The sequence below is a fragment of the Mirounga leonina genome, unplaced genomic scaffold (assembly GCF_011800145.1).
Source record: "Mirounga leonina isolate KUSES-001 unplaced genomic scaffold, KU_Mleo_1.0 Mir_153, whole genome shotgun sequence".
NCBI classification, from domain to species: domain Eukaryota; kingdom Metazoa; phylum Chordata; class Mammalia; order Carnivora; family Phocidae; genus Mirounga; species Mirounga leonina.
In genome coordinates, this window is record NW_023270387.1 from 10,792,928 (window position 1) to 10,804,611 (window position 11,684).

General features: G+C 37.9%; 1 long non-coding RNA gene across 1 annotated transcript; it reads left to right on the top strand.

Moving 5' to 3' along the window:
- The first annotated feature begins 17 nt into the window (after nucleotides 1-17).
- On the top strand, nucleotides 18-11,027 carry LOC118013255. The gene is made up of 3 exons (XR_004679974.1): nucleotides 18-1,346; nucleotides 1,836-1,979; nucleotides 10,062-11,027. It is a non-coding gene; the product is annotated as an uncharacterized LOC118013255 (long non-coding RNA).
- The last annotated feature ends 657 nt before the right edge of the window (nucleotides 11,028-11,684 follow it).

Here is an 11,684-nt window from a genome sequence, read left to right on the forward strand (position 1 = left end):
TGTCTGCAAGGTATTTGCCTAAAGGTTTCTTTTCCCAGTTTTTATAATAGTTCCATGCATGTTTGAAAAACATTTATTTTCTCTGTCTCAAAATTCTGTCTTTACAAAATTGTTTCTTACCTGACAAGATTTGTAAATCAAAAATGTCAGAATGAGGAGTCATTTAAAAAATGAAAATGCATGCATTTTAATTTAATACACATAAATATACATTCATTTGCCAATCTTTTGATGTAGGGCCAAGGCCTTTTCCTTACATCTAGCTACATCAATTGGAGTTTAGTTGGCCTTTCTTGTATAAATCACTGCTAGACTCCGTTGCCTGTAATTTCCATTTTGGGTTTCTTTATAGTGGAATACAAATGCAGAGAAACTTGTGAAGGATTCAGGTTTTCTAGGATTCATATCTATTTTTTTTTTTACAGTTGTCTTGCACACATTTAATCTGACAGCAAATTCTTACAATGATTTATCCTTACCGAATCTTTACAAAGTATTCAGCTAGTTTTCCAGAAATTGTTATTTTACAAATTCATATTCATATTTCACATTCATGTTCTTATTTACTGGCTTATAAAATATTCAGGTTAGGAAGTTATATTAATGAGAACTAACATAAGCAGGTTTGGAACCACTTACCTAGTGAGAGCAAGAACAGGTGAACATAGAGGAGGGGTTGACTAGCACCTAGCTTGCCATATGTCAAGGACAAAGACATTTATTACAGAAAGAATAGAGAACATCAGTTAACCCAACAAATCGGTTGTGTGGAATTCAAGGAGTTAAATGTGCTAATATGGTATATAAGTTCTATTAATTACATGTTTTAAGTTCTATATGTTTTTCTTGATCTCTTAGTTCTGAAACAGATGATTTTAATTTATCATTTTCTCTGAGTAATAAATACATCCTGCAGTTAGTGTATATCCTGAAGCTCTGCTAGATGCAAAAAGAGGTATGACATTCCTTCCTCGTGCCCTGTAATAGGTTATTAATGGAAATATCCTTGACCCATCTTCATGCTATTAACTTTGGACTCTATTCTGTTTTATATTGCTGTTTCACATCTTATTTTTTGTTAATATTGGCCTGCTTTGTCTGTTTGTTAATTTTTAATACCTTTATGTCACTTGATTTTAGGAATACCTCTTATAGTAAGGTATATTTTAATTTATTCCTGCTTTACCTACTTGCATATATAGGTTTATAGGATTGATCACCTTTTCTTTTTTTTTTCCTTCCTTCCAGGGCAGCATTTAATAACTCTGGATACAGACTGGAATCACCTTTCAAAAATCAACTTAATGCCCAATGAATCATGGAACAGTACATCAAAAACTAATGATGTAATGTATGGTGACTAACATAACATAATAAAATAAAATAAAAAAAAAAATCAACTTAATGCCTAAATTTTACCCCAGAATCTCAGGGGAGGAGAGTGGTATCAGTATTTTTTAAGAGAGTCTGGTATGTAGTCAGAATTGAAAACCCTAGTGTCATACTATTTCTATTCCTATAGTGTATTCCTTTAAATTCTCATCCATCATATTAAATTTATAGTTTTTTATCAGACTGAAACAGTTGTAGCAGTCAAGGTAAAATCAGAGTGATAAAGTATAAGGGACTTACTGTGGGGATTTAGCCTTACACAGTTGTAATTGCAGGTGGAAAAATCTGCTGCCCTGCATCTGGTGTTGGGCCTGAAGTCATAATAAGTTTGCCAGATCCACAGCTGGGAAGAAAAGCTGAATAAGAACAGGAGCAGGAACAAACTGGAAACTGCTAGAAAACAGACACAGAGCTTGCATCTGTCTCTCATCACTCTGCCTTAGATGACTCAGATGATGCCTGCAGGGGTAACTGGCACGCTTGGCTACAGAACCGCACGTATCTTTGGCTCAGGACTCAGAGAAGTTGGAGGACGTGTGGCAGGACCTGGAGGAGCCATGGGCTGGGTGCTGCCCCACGCCAGCAAGGTGAGCCAGGAGATCAGCAATGTGCATGAGGTACCTTGGCACCCACTGCTGATCTTCTGCAGTGTAAAAAATATGACCGCTCTTTCCCTTACGATGTCCAAATCTCAAGTGAATTTCTCTTGTGGTCAAAACTGCATTGCAATCCTAACACTGACTATCTGGAGTTAGGCCAGATGTCACAGGTTAAGGGCTTATTCCTCTAGATACTGCCCTCACTTCAGACACCAGCTGCAAGGTCAGTGATTCCCGGGCCACCCACGCTTCTGAACAGTTGGCTACAAATTCAGGGGTTCCCACTACTCCCTCGGGTTTGGTAATTCACTAGAATGACTCACAGAACTCAGCTAAGAGGTATATTTATGATTACATTTTATTATAGCAAAAGATACAAATCAAATGAGACAAAAGAGGAGACACATGGGGTGAGGTCTGGGAGGGTCTCAAATACAAGGCTTCTGTGTCCTCTTCCCATGGAGTCAGGGTGCATCACCCTCGTGGCACATCAATGTGTGGTACCAGGCAGGAAGCTTATCCAAGCTTTGTGTCCAGAGTTTTTACTGGGGTTTCATTATAGAGGCATGATTGATTGAACCTTGGCCATGAGATTGAACTCTCCCAGGAGTCTGGACTGGTATCAAGTGGCTCAAAGCCTCAGCTCTAATCACGTGGCTGATCTTTCCAGCATGGCCAGATCCAGTCCTGAAACTATCTAGGATATCTAAGAATCTCAAAGATACTCTTCTTGGGAAATTCCAAGGATTTAGAGAGGGAGCAGGAACAAAGGCCAGTCAAAATCTTTGCTATAGAACACCAACTCTAAATGGAACTAGACGGGGGGTGGGGGGAGATGCTGGGAGCCAGAGTTCCGCCCTAACTAAGCCGATACAGTGCCAAGCCACCACAGCAGTACTCTGTCTGACACCCTTGCCCCCCACCAAGAAAATGCCTCTAGCATGCCTCCACTTTCCTTGCCGCTTCTCCCACCACAAGCATATAGACCACCTTCAGTGCTTTATCACAATTACTTGGATTTTAGTTTCAGATTGCCATTAATATTTAAAGATTTTATCTCCTTGGGGTGCCTGGGTGACTCAGTTGGTTAAGTGTCTGACTCTTGATTTTGGCTCAGATCATGATCCTCAAGGTGATGAGCTCGAGCCCTGAGTTGGGCTCCTGTGCTGAATGTGGAGCCTGCTTGAGATTCTCTCTCTCTCCCTCTCCTAACCTCTAACCCTAATCCCTAACCCTAAACTACCCCAAAACTCAGTGTTAAAAAAAACAATTATTTGGCTGGGACTCAACAAGGATGTCTCTTCTCTGCTTAGCATCACTGGGGTGACCCAGTTTGCGGCTGGATGATCCACTTTCAAGATGGATCACTCATATCACTATCAAGTTGGTGCTGGCTGTTGGCTGAGAGCTCAGCCAAGGTTGTGAGCTGAGTGGTTTGGTTCCTCGCCATGTGGTCCTGCTTGGGCTTCCTTTCAGCATGGTGAATGCATTCCAAGAGTGAGCATTCCAAGAGAGCAAGGTGGAAGTATTTTATAATCTAGTGAGAAGTCACTTCTGCTATATTCTTCTGATCAAAAAAGCCACAGTGGTCCATCCTAGTTCATGGAGAGGGGACACAGAGCCCAAAGATCAATGAGAGGAGTTTTAAGATCATATTGCAAGAGAAGAATGTGGGACAGGAGCTACGGTTGTGACCATCTTTAAAAATTAAATCTGCCATACTATTCTTCCAGGACCTAGATTCTGCAAACAGCACAACTAAAAACTATTGTTGTTTTCTTCTAGCAATTTTAATTTTTCCCACTTAAATGCTTAATCCATTTAGATTTTATTTTGGTGTAAATTTTGAAGTCAGGAGCCAATGTAATTTTTTCTCCAGATAACTGCCTAGATGCTAACAAAATTTATCAATCCATCTTTCATCACTTATATGAAATGGTGTCTAAATCCCCCCTTGTATTGTCGATTTCTGGGCTTTACAATCTATAAATGTCTGGCTATTCCTGCCCTAGAAACTAATTATTGCAGGACTATTCCACACCCACCCTATTGGTCTTCTTTTTCAAAATTTTGCTGGCTATTCTTGCATGTTGATTTTTCTATGTTAATTTTTCTGTGGCAACTTAGCCTGTATACTTTTAAACCATTCTATTGGTATTTCCATCAAAATAGTGGTTATTAATTTTAAATCACTTTTATCACTAATGAAATTGGATGTTTTGCTACTTTGTTTCAGCCAATTCCATTTTTTCATGAATTGTTCATAATCTTTGACCATTTTTCTACTAGGGTTTTGATTCTTATTCATCTGTGAAACTCTTTGTATTTGGGGCTATCAGAGCTTTGTTTGAAATGTTTCTTGTAAATATTTTCCCCAGTTACAGGAATCCTCCCCCATCCGTGGTTTTACTTTCTGTGGTTTCAGCTACACACTGTCAGCTGTGTTCAGAAAGCAGATGATCCTTCTGACAATCTGTCAGTAGTAGCCTCAGTCTGTCACAATGTCTACGTCATCCCCCTCCCATCGTCTCAGCACTAGACCTTTTATCATCTCACATCATCACAAGAAGGGTGAATATAGTTACAATAAGATATTTTGAGAGAGAGACCACGTACACATAACTTTTATTACAGTATATATTATTACGATTGTTCTATTTTATTATTATTGTTAATCTCTTACTGTGCCTAATTTATAAATTAAACTTTATCATAGGTATGTATATATAAGAAAAAAACGTAGTATATATAGGGTTAGGTACTATCTTGCATCCACTGGGGGTCTTGGAACTATCTTGCAGATAAGGGGGAACTGCTGTAGTTAATTTTGCTTCTAATATTTTTTTAAGTATTGAAATAAATAGTAAATTGTGTGTGCACATGAGTGGGTGGGGGATGAAAGCTATCTTTTCTTGGGTGGTTTCTTCTGCTATTTTGAGATTTATACATTCTTTCCCTGTCCCAAAATAAATAGTCACATATTTTCAGGATTTTTTATGACCTTGTTTTTATATTTAAGTGTTTAATCCATTTGAAATTTATTTTAGTGTATTGTGTGAAGTTCTGATCGAACCAGTTTTTTTGCTTGTCTGCTTCTCCCAACACTATTAAACAAATGCCTTTATTTAACTGTTTTTTCAGAATTCAAAACATAATCAAGAAAACGTAATTTTTCAAGTTGGAAGAAAAATCCAGTTATGATTTTGACTGTGATTGTGTGACGCCCATAGACAATAGGCATTCAGGCCTGAATGGGAAATGACTTGTGGCTGGAGTATAAACACATCAAGTCACAGATTGAGGTCCTCTAGTTTCTATTTTAAGATGGGCCTCCCTCCAAATTTGGCAATCTGTAAGTTTTAAATTAAAACTTTTAATTCCTATTCATAAAGAAATAATTCCATTTAAAATTTTATTGTGGTAAAATATATAAAATTTGGCATTTTAACCATCTTAAATTGTACAGTTCAGTGGCATTTAGTACATTCACACTGTGCAACCATCACTCTGTATTTCCAAAATTTTCTTGTCACCTGAAACACACTCTGTACCTGTTACGTAGTAACTTCCTATCCTACTGCCCTTCCCACCCCCAACATTTCAGCCCATAGACTTTCAGCCTCGATGAATTTGCCTTTTCTGGATATTTTCTATAGTTGAAAGCATGCATTATTTGGCCTTTTGTGTCTGGCTTATTTCATTTATCATAATGAAAGGAGTAATTGTAGGAAGTGGTTGTTACTATTATTTTATGAGTGCAAAACAAGAAATGTACACAGTTTTCATTACTAGCCCAAGGTCACACAGGTAGCATCAGAATTTGAATGTAGGTCTTTCTGACTCCTAAACTCACACTCTCAAATACCCTAGTACTACATGTTACCCCCATCCCTGACCCTCCCAAGATGAAGTGTTTTGCTTTGGGAATAACTGTACAGATGGGGCAAAAAAAGTGAAAATAATTTATTATTATTTTTTTATGTCTGTAATTTTTAAATCCATACCTTTTCTTCTCAGAATGGAATTCAAAAGCTACTTTGAGGTCAGTGCAGAATCAGAAGATAGGAAATGGATCTCTTCCTATTTGAATAGTTAGGATTAGTCATCAAAGTATTCTCTAAAGTGAAGTAGCTATTTCTTATTGCTTTTACAGGAAGCAAACTAGATACAATAAATTTGAAGAATGAAATAGTACTAAGGAGTTTGTAGAGTTTGCCTTTAGAGCAATGCTTACATGGAGCTGTATCAGTAATAAGTTTTGTGAAATAAAATGAGATCTATACAATGAGGTGAAAAAGAAATATTTTGGTTGTGGCACAAGATGACTAAAATTCAAAGGTAAATGATAAGCTCTGAAGAGGGTCTAATTTCATGAACATATTTCTGGTGTATTAGTTTACTCTTAGTCTATTTGCTGTTAATGACAATTTTAAAAATAATGGAAAGCTAATTATGTACTTTTCCCAACAATTACTTTTCCGCGTGTTTTGTTGTTGGTGTTGCAAGATTTTTCCCCTTTCAGAATTACATTCTTAGTGCTGTTATGTTCATTTAAAATTTAATGCAAGTGTTTGAAGGTGGCACTTAATTTACCATGTAGAAATAGAATTACTGCTGTCAGCACTTAACGTTTTGAAAAATTTTTTCAGGACAATATAATTATTTTAAAGCCAGTGTTCATTCAAAGGAGAAGATTTCATTTGTGAAAGTGATCATTCTAAGGCTTGTCCCAGCAGCTGTGCTTCTGTGATTTGTTCTCCCAGAATCTTTTGCAGATACCTTTTTCTCAATTTCATTCTTCTCTACCTCTTTTCCTTTATTTCTTGAGCTTTTCTTGTCAGTGGCATTGTGGTTCTTACTCTTAACAAACTTGTTCGCTCCTATGCTGCTTCTCTTCCATTCTCTCCAAGGCACCAAGAAAGAACCTTTGTTACTTGCTTTGTCCAACTTGTAGTTCTCTGATTTGTTTCTCAAGCTGCAGTGAAATTTTGTGTGTGTGTGTTTTTTAAAAGATTTTATTCATTTATTTATTTGAGAGAGAGACAGTGTGTGAGACGGAAGGGAAGGAGGAGCAGAGGGGGAGGGAGAGGGACAAGCAGACTCTACACTCCATGCGGGGCTCAATCCCGGGACCCTGAGATCATGACCTGAGCCGAAACCAAGAGTCGGACGCCCAGCCAACTGAGTCACCCCAAATTTTATGTTCTAATGACCAAATACAATGACATCTTTCTGAACTCATCCTGAGTTTGATACCAAAGACTTCACTCACACCTTCAAATTTTTCTTCCTTTATTTTCTGTAATGCTGCCTTTTTTTGAAACTTTTCCTATTCCTACCACTTTGACCAATAGTTATCTTTCTGATTTCCTTTTTCTTCACTCACCACTTAAATATAGGCAATCTCCAAAGCATGTTCTGTAGGGGTTAGGAATTGTGTTAGGTTATCAAAAACAGGGGCTCAAAAATAGTGGCTTCACAAAGTAGGGAGTTTTCTTTCACCTCCGGCAAGTTTCTAGGTAGTATGGAAGCTCCCCTAAGTCACCATGCATAGAGAGACCAAAATCATTCCTACCTTTCTGCTTTAGCATCCTCACCACTAGTTCTATGCTTAAGATGGTATCATGGTGCAGGATAGGTACTAAGGCTTTAGCCACTGTGCCAAAATTCTAAGTATCAGGAAGGGTAAATCAATTCCTTTCAAGAGAACTTTTGGAAATCCAATAATATGATTGGCTAGAACTTAGTCACACGACCACAGCCAGCCACAAGGATGACAAAGTGTCTTGCTAAAACTGGGAAATATGTCATGCATGAAGAAAGAGGGGTATTTGATAGGTAATGCTCACTCTCTGCCACAGTCTGTTTTCTCAGATGCTGGCTACATGATCAGAAATGATCGGTATTTATAAATGGTGAATGGGTTGGGTCTGTTAAATAATAATGATTTATTTAGACTATTTATTAAGCACCTGCCATATGCCAGGTATTGTCCTGCCTTTATGCATAGTATCTGAAGCTCTTACAATAATTTTTCAAATGCCATAGTGCTCTCAGTGTTTTGAAGATGAGGAGAGTCTCAGACTAGAGTCTACTTGTTTAAGGAAATATAGGTAGAAATGAGCTGAGGTAGGGTTTGAATTTAGCTAGTTTGTATCCAAAGCCCCCCTTTTTTTTTTATTATACATGGCCCACATTGAATATTCATGCACATTTTCTTTTGTCCAGTAATTACTTAGACTGCTTTAGCCCGATGTCATAATTTCCAGTAGCATTCACCTTGGACTATTCAGGATATATTATAGAGTTGTCTAAACTTGGTTGCAGTGACAATTACTAGTTGATTCAAGGTTGTTATCAAGATACCCAGAAATCACCAAGGTAGCCTGGTAGCACAGGGAGGTGGTTAGATCTGAACAACCTGTGGGTGCCAGTGACAGAAAGGACTCACACTTAATTCTCTGGGACCCTCCACCGGAGTAATACAGGACCTCAGCTCTGCAAAGGCTCCTGCCCAGATACTTGTAGGACTTCTAAACATGCCCACCCCCTAGGACACTGCCTTTGTACCGGGTTGCCCTTGCCTGATTTCCTGTTCCAAGTCTTGAAATATTACTCCATGTTTTCATGGTGCAAGGGGCCAGGACTGGTCAGCCAGTGGCTGTCCTTCTGCATGGAAGGCAAGTATGAGGAGTGAGAAGAGATTCTCCTTTTCATTCCCCGTACCTGCTGCTGCCTTGCTTCGGTTTTGTCTTTTATTTTGTTGTGCTGGTGGAGAACTCAAGCGACGTTGTGTAAGACCATTATTATATGTGCTTTTTATTGAAAAAGCTCTCTTAGGACACCTCTCCGTTCTCCGTAGACCTTAGACACACATCCAGTAGGGACTAAGCCAGGAGACAATCTACTACATGATAGTTGCATGCTGTCAGAATTACCCTTTTCCTCCCTCTGACTTAGTCGGCTTCCGTGCTGCACTGTGCTCTTTGTTTCTGGCTGCTGCTTCCTTCAGCTGATTTCTCTCCAAGGATACTCCTTACTCTTCCAAGAAATTGGCTTCTCATGGGCTTGCTTCACCGCTTGGTTCAATATGTGCCAACATGAATAAATCCAGCTGAGAATCTTCTTTATGTGTGAACTGGGTTTAAAAATTAGTTTTGCAAAAATAATGAAGTTCTTAAGGTTGGCCTGAGCCTATAGCTGTATTTTTTAGACAGCTTGCAACCTTCTCTCCCATTGCTCCATCTATCCTCTCTCTCTACATGACTTCCAAGTTCATGTCTCCATCCGTGCCCTCTTCCTAGCTGCCTGCTGGATACCTCTGTGTAGTTGTCCCTCTTGAAGTGTGACTCCAACCTTTCCAGAACTCTTACCTGTACTTCTTGCATTCGTTCTCTCTTTTGGGTTTCTCTCTTATTTAAAGACTCATCATTCCAGTTGCTTAGGTTCAAGAAATTCTTTCTATCTGGGATAGGCTTACCATACTATCTGTTGTCAAAGTTAGCTTTTTTAAGGATCTAATTCAATTTCCAACCTCCTGTATCTCTTCAGACAAAATGAATCCCTTTCCCCTATATTCCCATAGCACTCTCTAATCCTTTAAAGCATTGGCACAACTCTCTTTATTAAATTTTGTATCTTCTGATTTGCTTCCAGAAATAAATTAAATGAGCACCTATTATGTAATGTATTAGATATTTATATGTTTTTGCTTAATCATGCAACCCATTTTACAGATGGAAAAAAAGCTGTTTCCTTATCTGCAAAGGAAGAACTCTAAACCCAGAATGAACCATCTTATTCTTAGATGGCAAGCCTTTCTTAATATCTTAAATGCCTACAGTGTCTGGTATAATAAATATCATCTTAATAAGTGTATTTTTACTTTGATATTCTAGCACAGTGTTTGATACACTCCAAGGATTCAGTGTTTGTTGAACTGAATCGAGATAAAATGCAATTCAAATTTCATGAAAGCCTTTATAGAGTGTCAATTCTATACAAGGCACATTTTGAAGATTATATTTGGCTTCTATTTTTATCACTTTTTTTTTTTTTTTTTTTTTACAGTGGTAAAGGGTAAAGGCAAAAGATTTATCATCCTTTATTCCCCAGACCACTAGATGGAAGTAAATAGCAGTGGTCAGTAATTAACAGCAGTAAACCTGATGTCAACATTTCTCAAGACTAAGTTCCACAAAGCCGTTGAAAGGAAGAGATAGTAACATCAACTGGTAAGTATTCATGAGGTACCTACTGCCTGTTTAAAAATATTTTATAAACTGTAGGACAGTTTACAGGTGTGAAATAGTTTCATTACTTTGGTGACTACTAACTAGTACTACTACCATTATTATATGGCTCCGTGCAAGTCTTATGAAAGTACAAAAATAAATGTGTTTGGAAATTAAAGTCTAGTTTAATAGGATGTAGATAAAGCATATCAGATAAAGTTCACTAGAACACAATTTTAACAGTGTTAGTTTTATGAACTTGCTGTCAAAATTAACAGAAGGAACCAGGGGCCTCTCTTAAGAGGGCGTAGTAGGGAAGGACATTTTAAAAGGTAGGGTTTGGGGTAGTTCTAAAGAGGAACCAGGGGGAGTGGGGATCACCTCTAGATTGATTATCATAGTAATCTTTGCTTAGGAAGTGAGAGAGCAAAGCAGGTCTGGGGAAGTTCTGGTAAGAAAGCCCAATTAAAAAAAAAATATATATATATATATATATATAAAAAATATTAAAAACCATGTCAGTGCTCACAATAGCCTAAGGGTGGAAGCAACCCAAGTGTCCATCAACTGACGACTGGCTAAACAAGATGCCATGTGCCATATATATATAATGAAATATCAGCCTTAAAAAGGAAGATAATTGTGATGCATACTATAATACAGATGAAATTTGAGGACATTGTGCTAAGTGAAATAAGCCAAACATAAAAGGACAAATATTGTATGATTCCACCTATATGAGATACTTAGTGTAGTCAAATTCAGGGAGACAAAGTAGAATGGTGATTGCCAAGGGCTGGGTGAGGGGGTTGGGTGGGTGGGAATGGGAAGTTAGTGTTTAATGGACATGTGTTTTCAGTTTGGAAAGATGAGAAAGTTCTGGACATGGAAGGCATTGATGGTTGCACAACAACGTACTTCATGCCCCTGAACTGCACACTTAAAAATGGTTAAAATGGGAAACTTTATTTTACCACAATTAAGAAAATAAAAGTAAAAAAACATGTAACAAAAAACTAGTGATCTCTTAATTAGGGGAGTATTTGTGCGGCTTTGGCCATGTTCTGTTAGAAACATTGTCATTGATTCTGTTTGAAACATCATAGTCTGACTACCCCCAGTGTTGAGAAGCTGACTCAGAGCCCTGTTTATTTAGAAACAAAAAAGTCAAGATAAATGTGGAATGCTGTGTCTGAAAACCTTTTATCTGAATCTCTGCCCCTGGGGTGACAATTAAGGCAGCTTTTCTGTGTCAGTGACTCACAAGGGCTCAGATTCTTTAAGTAAGAGGAGATGTTCTATTCTCATTAAAATGACTTCAGACAGCAAAGTTTACCCGTCTATGATACTAGAGAACAAGATTTCTTAGCACTATAACCTTGTTGTTAATAAAAGCAGTTTTTATAGGATCTGAACAGAAATGAAAAGGCAAAGTCTCTGACCAGAGTGGTGTGGAAAA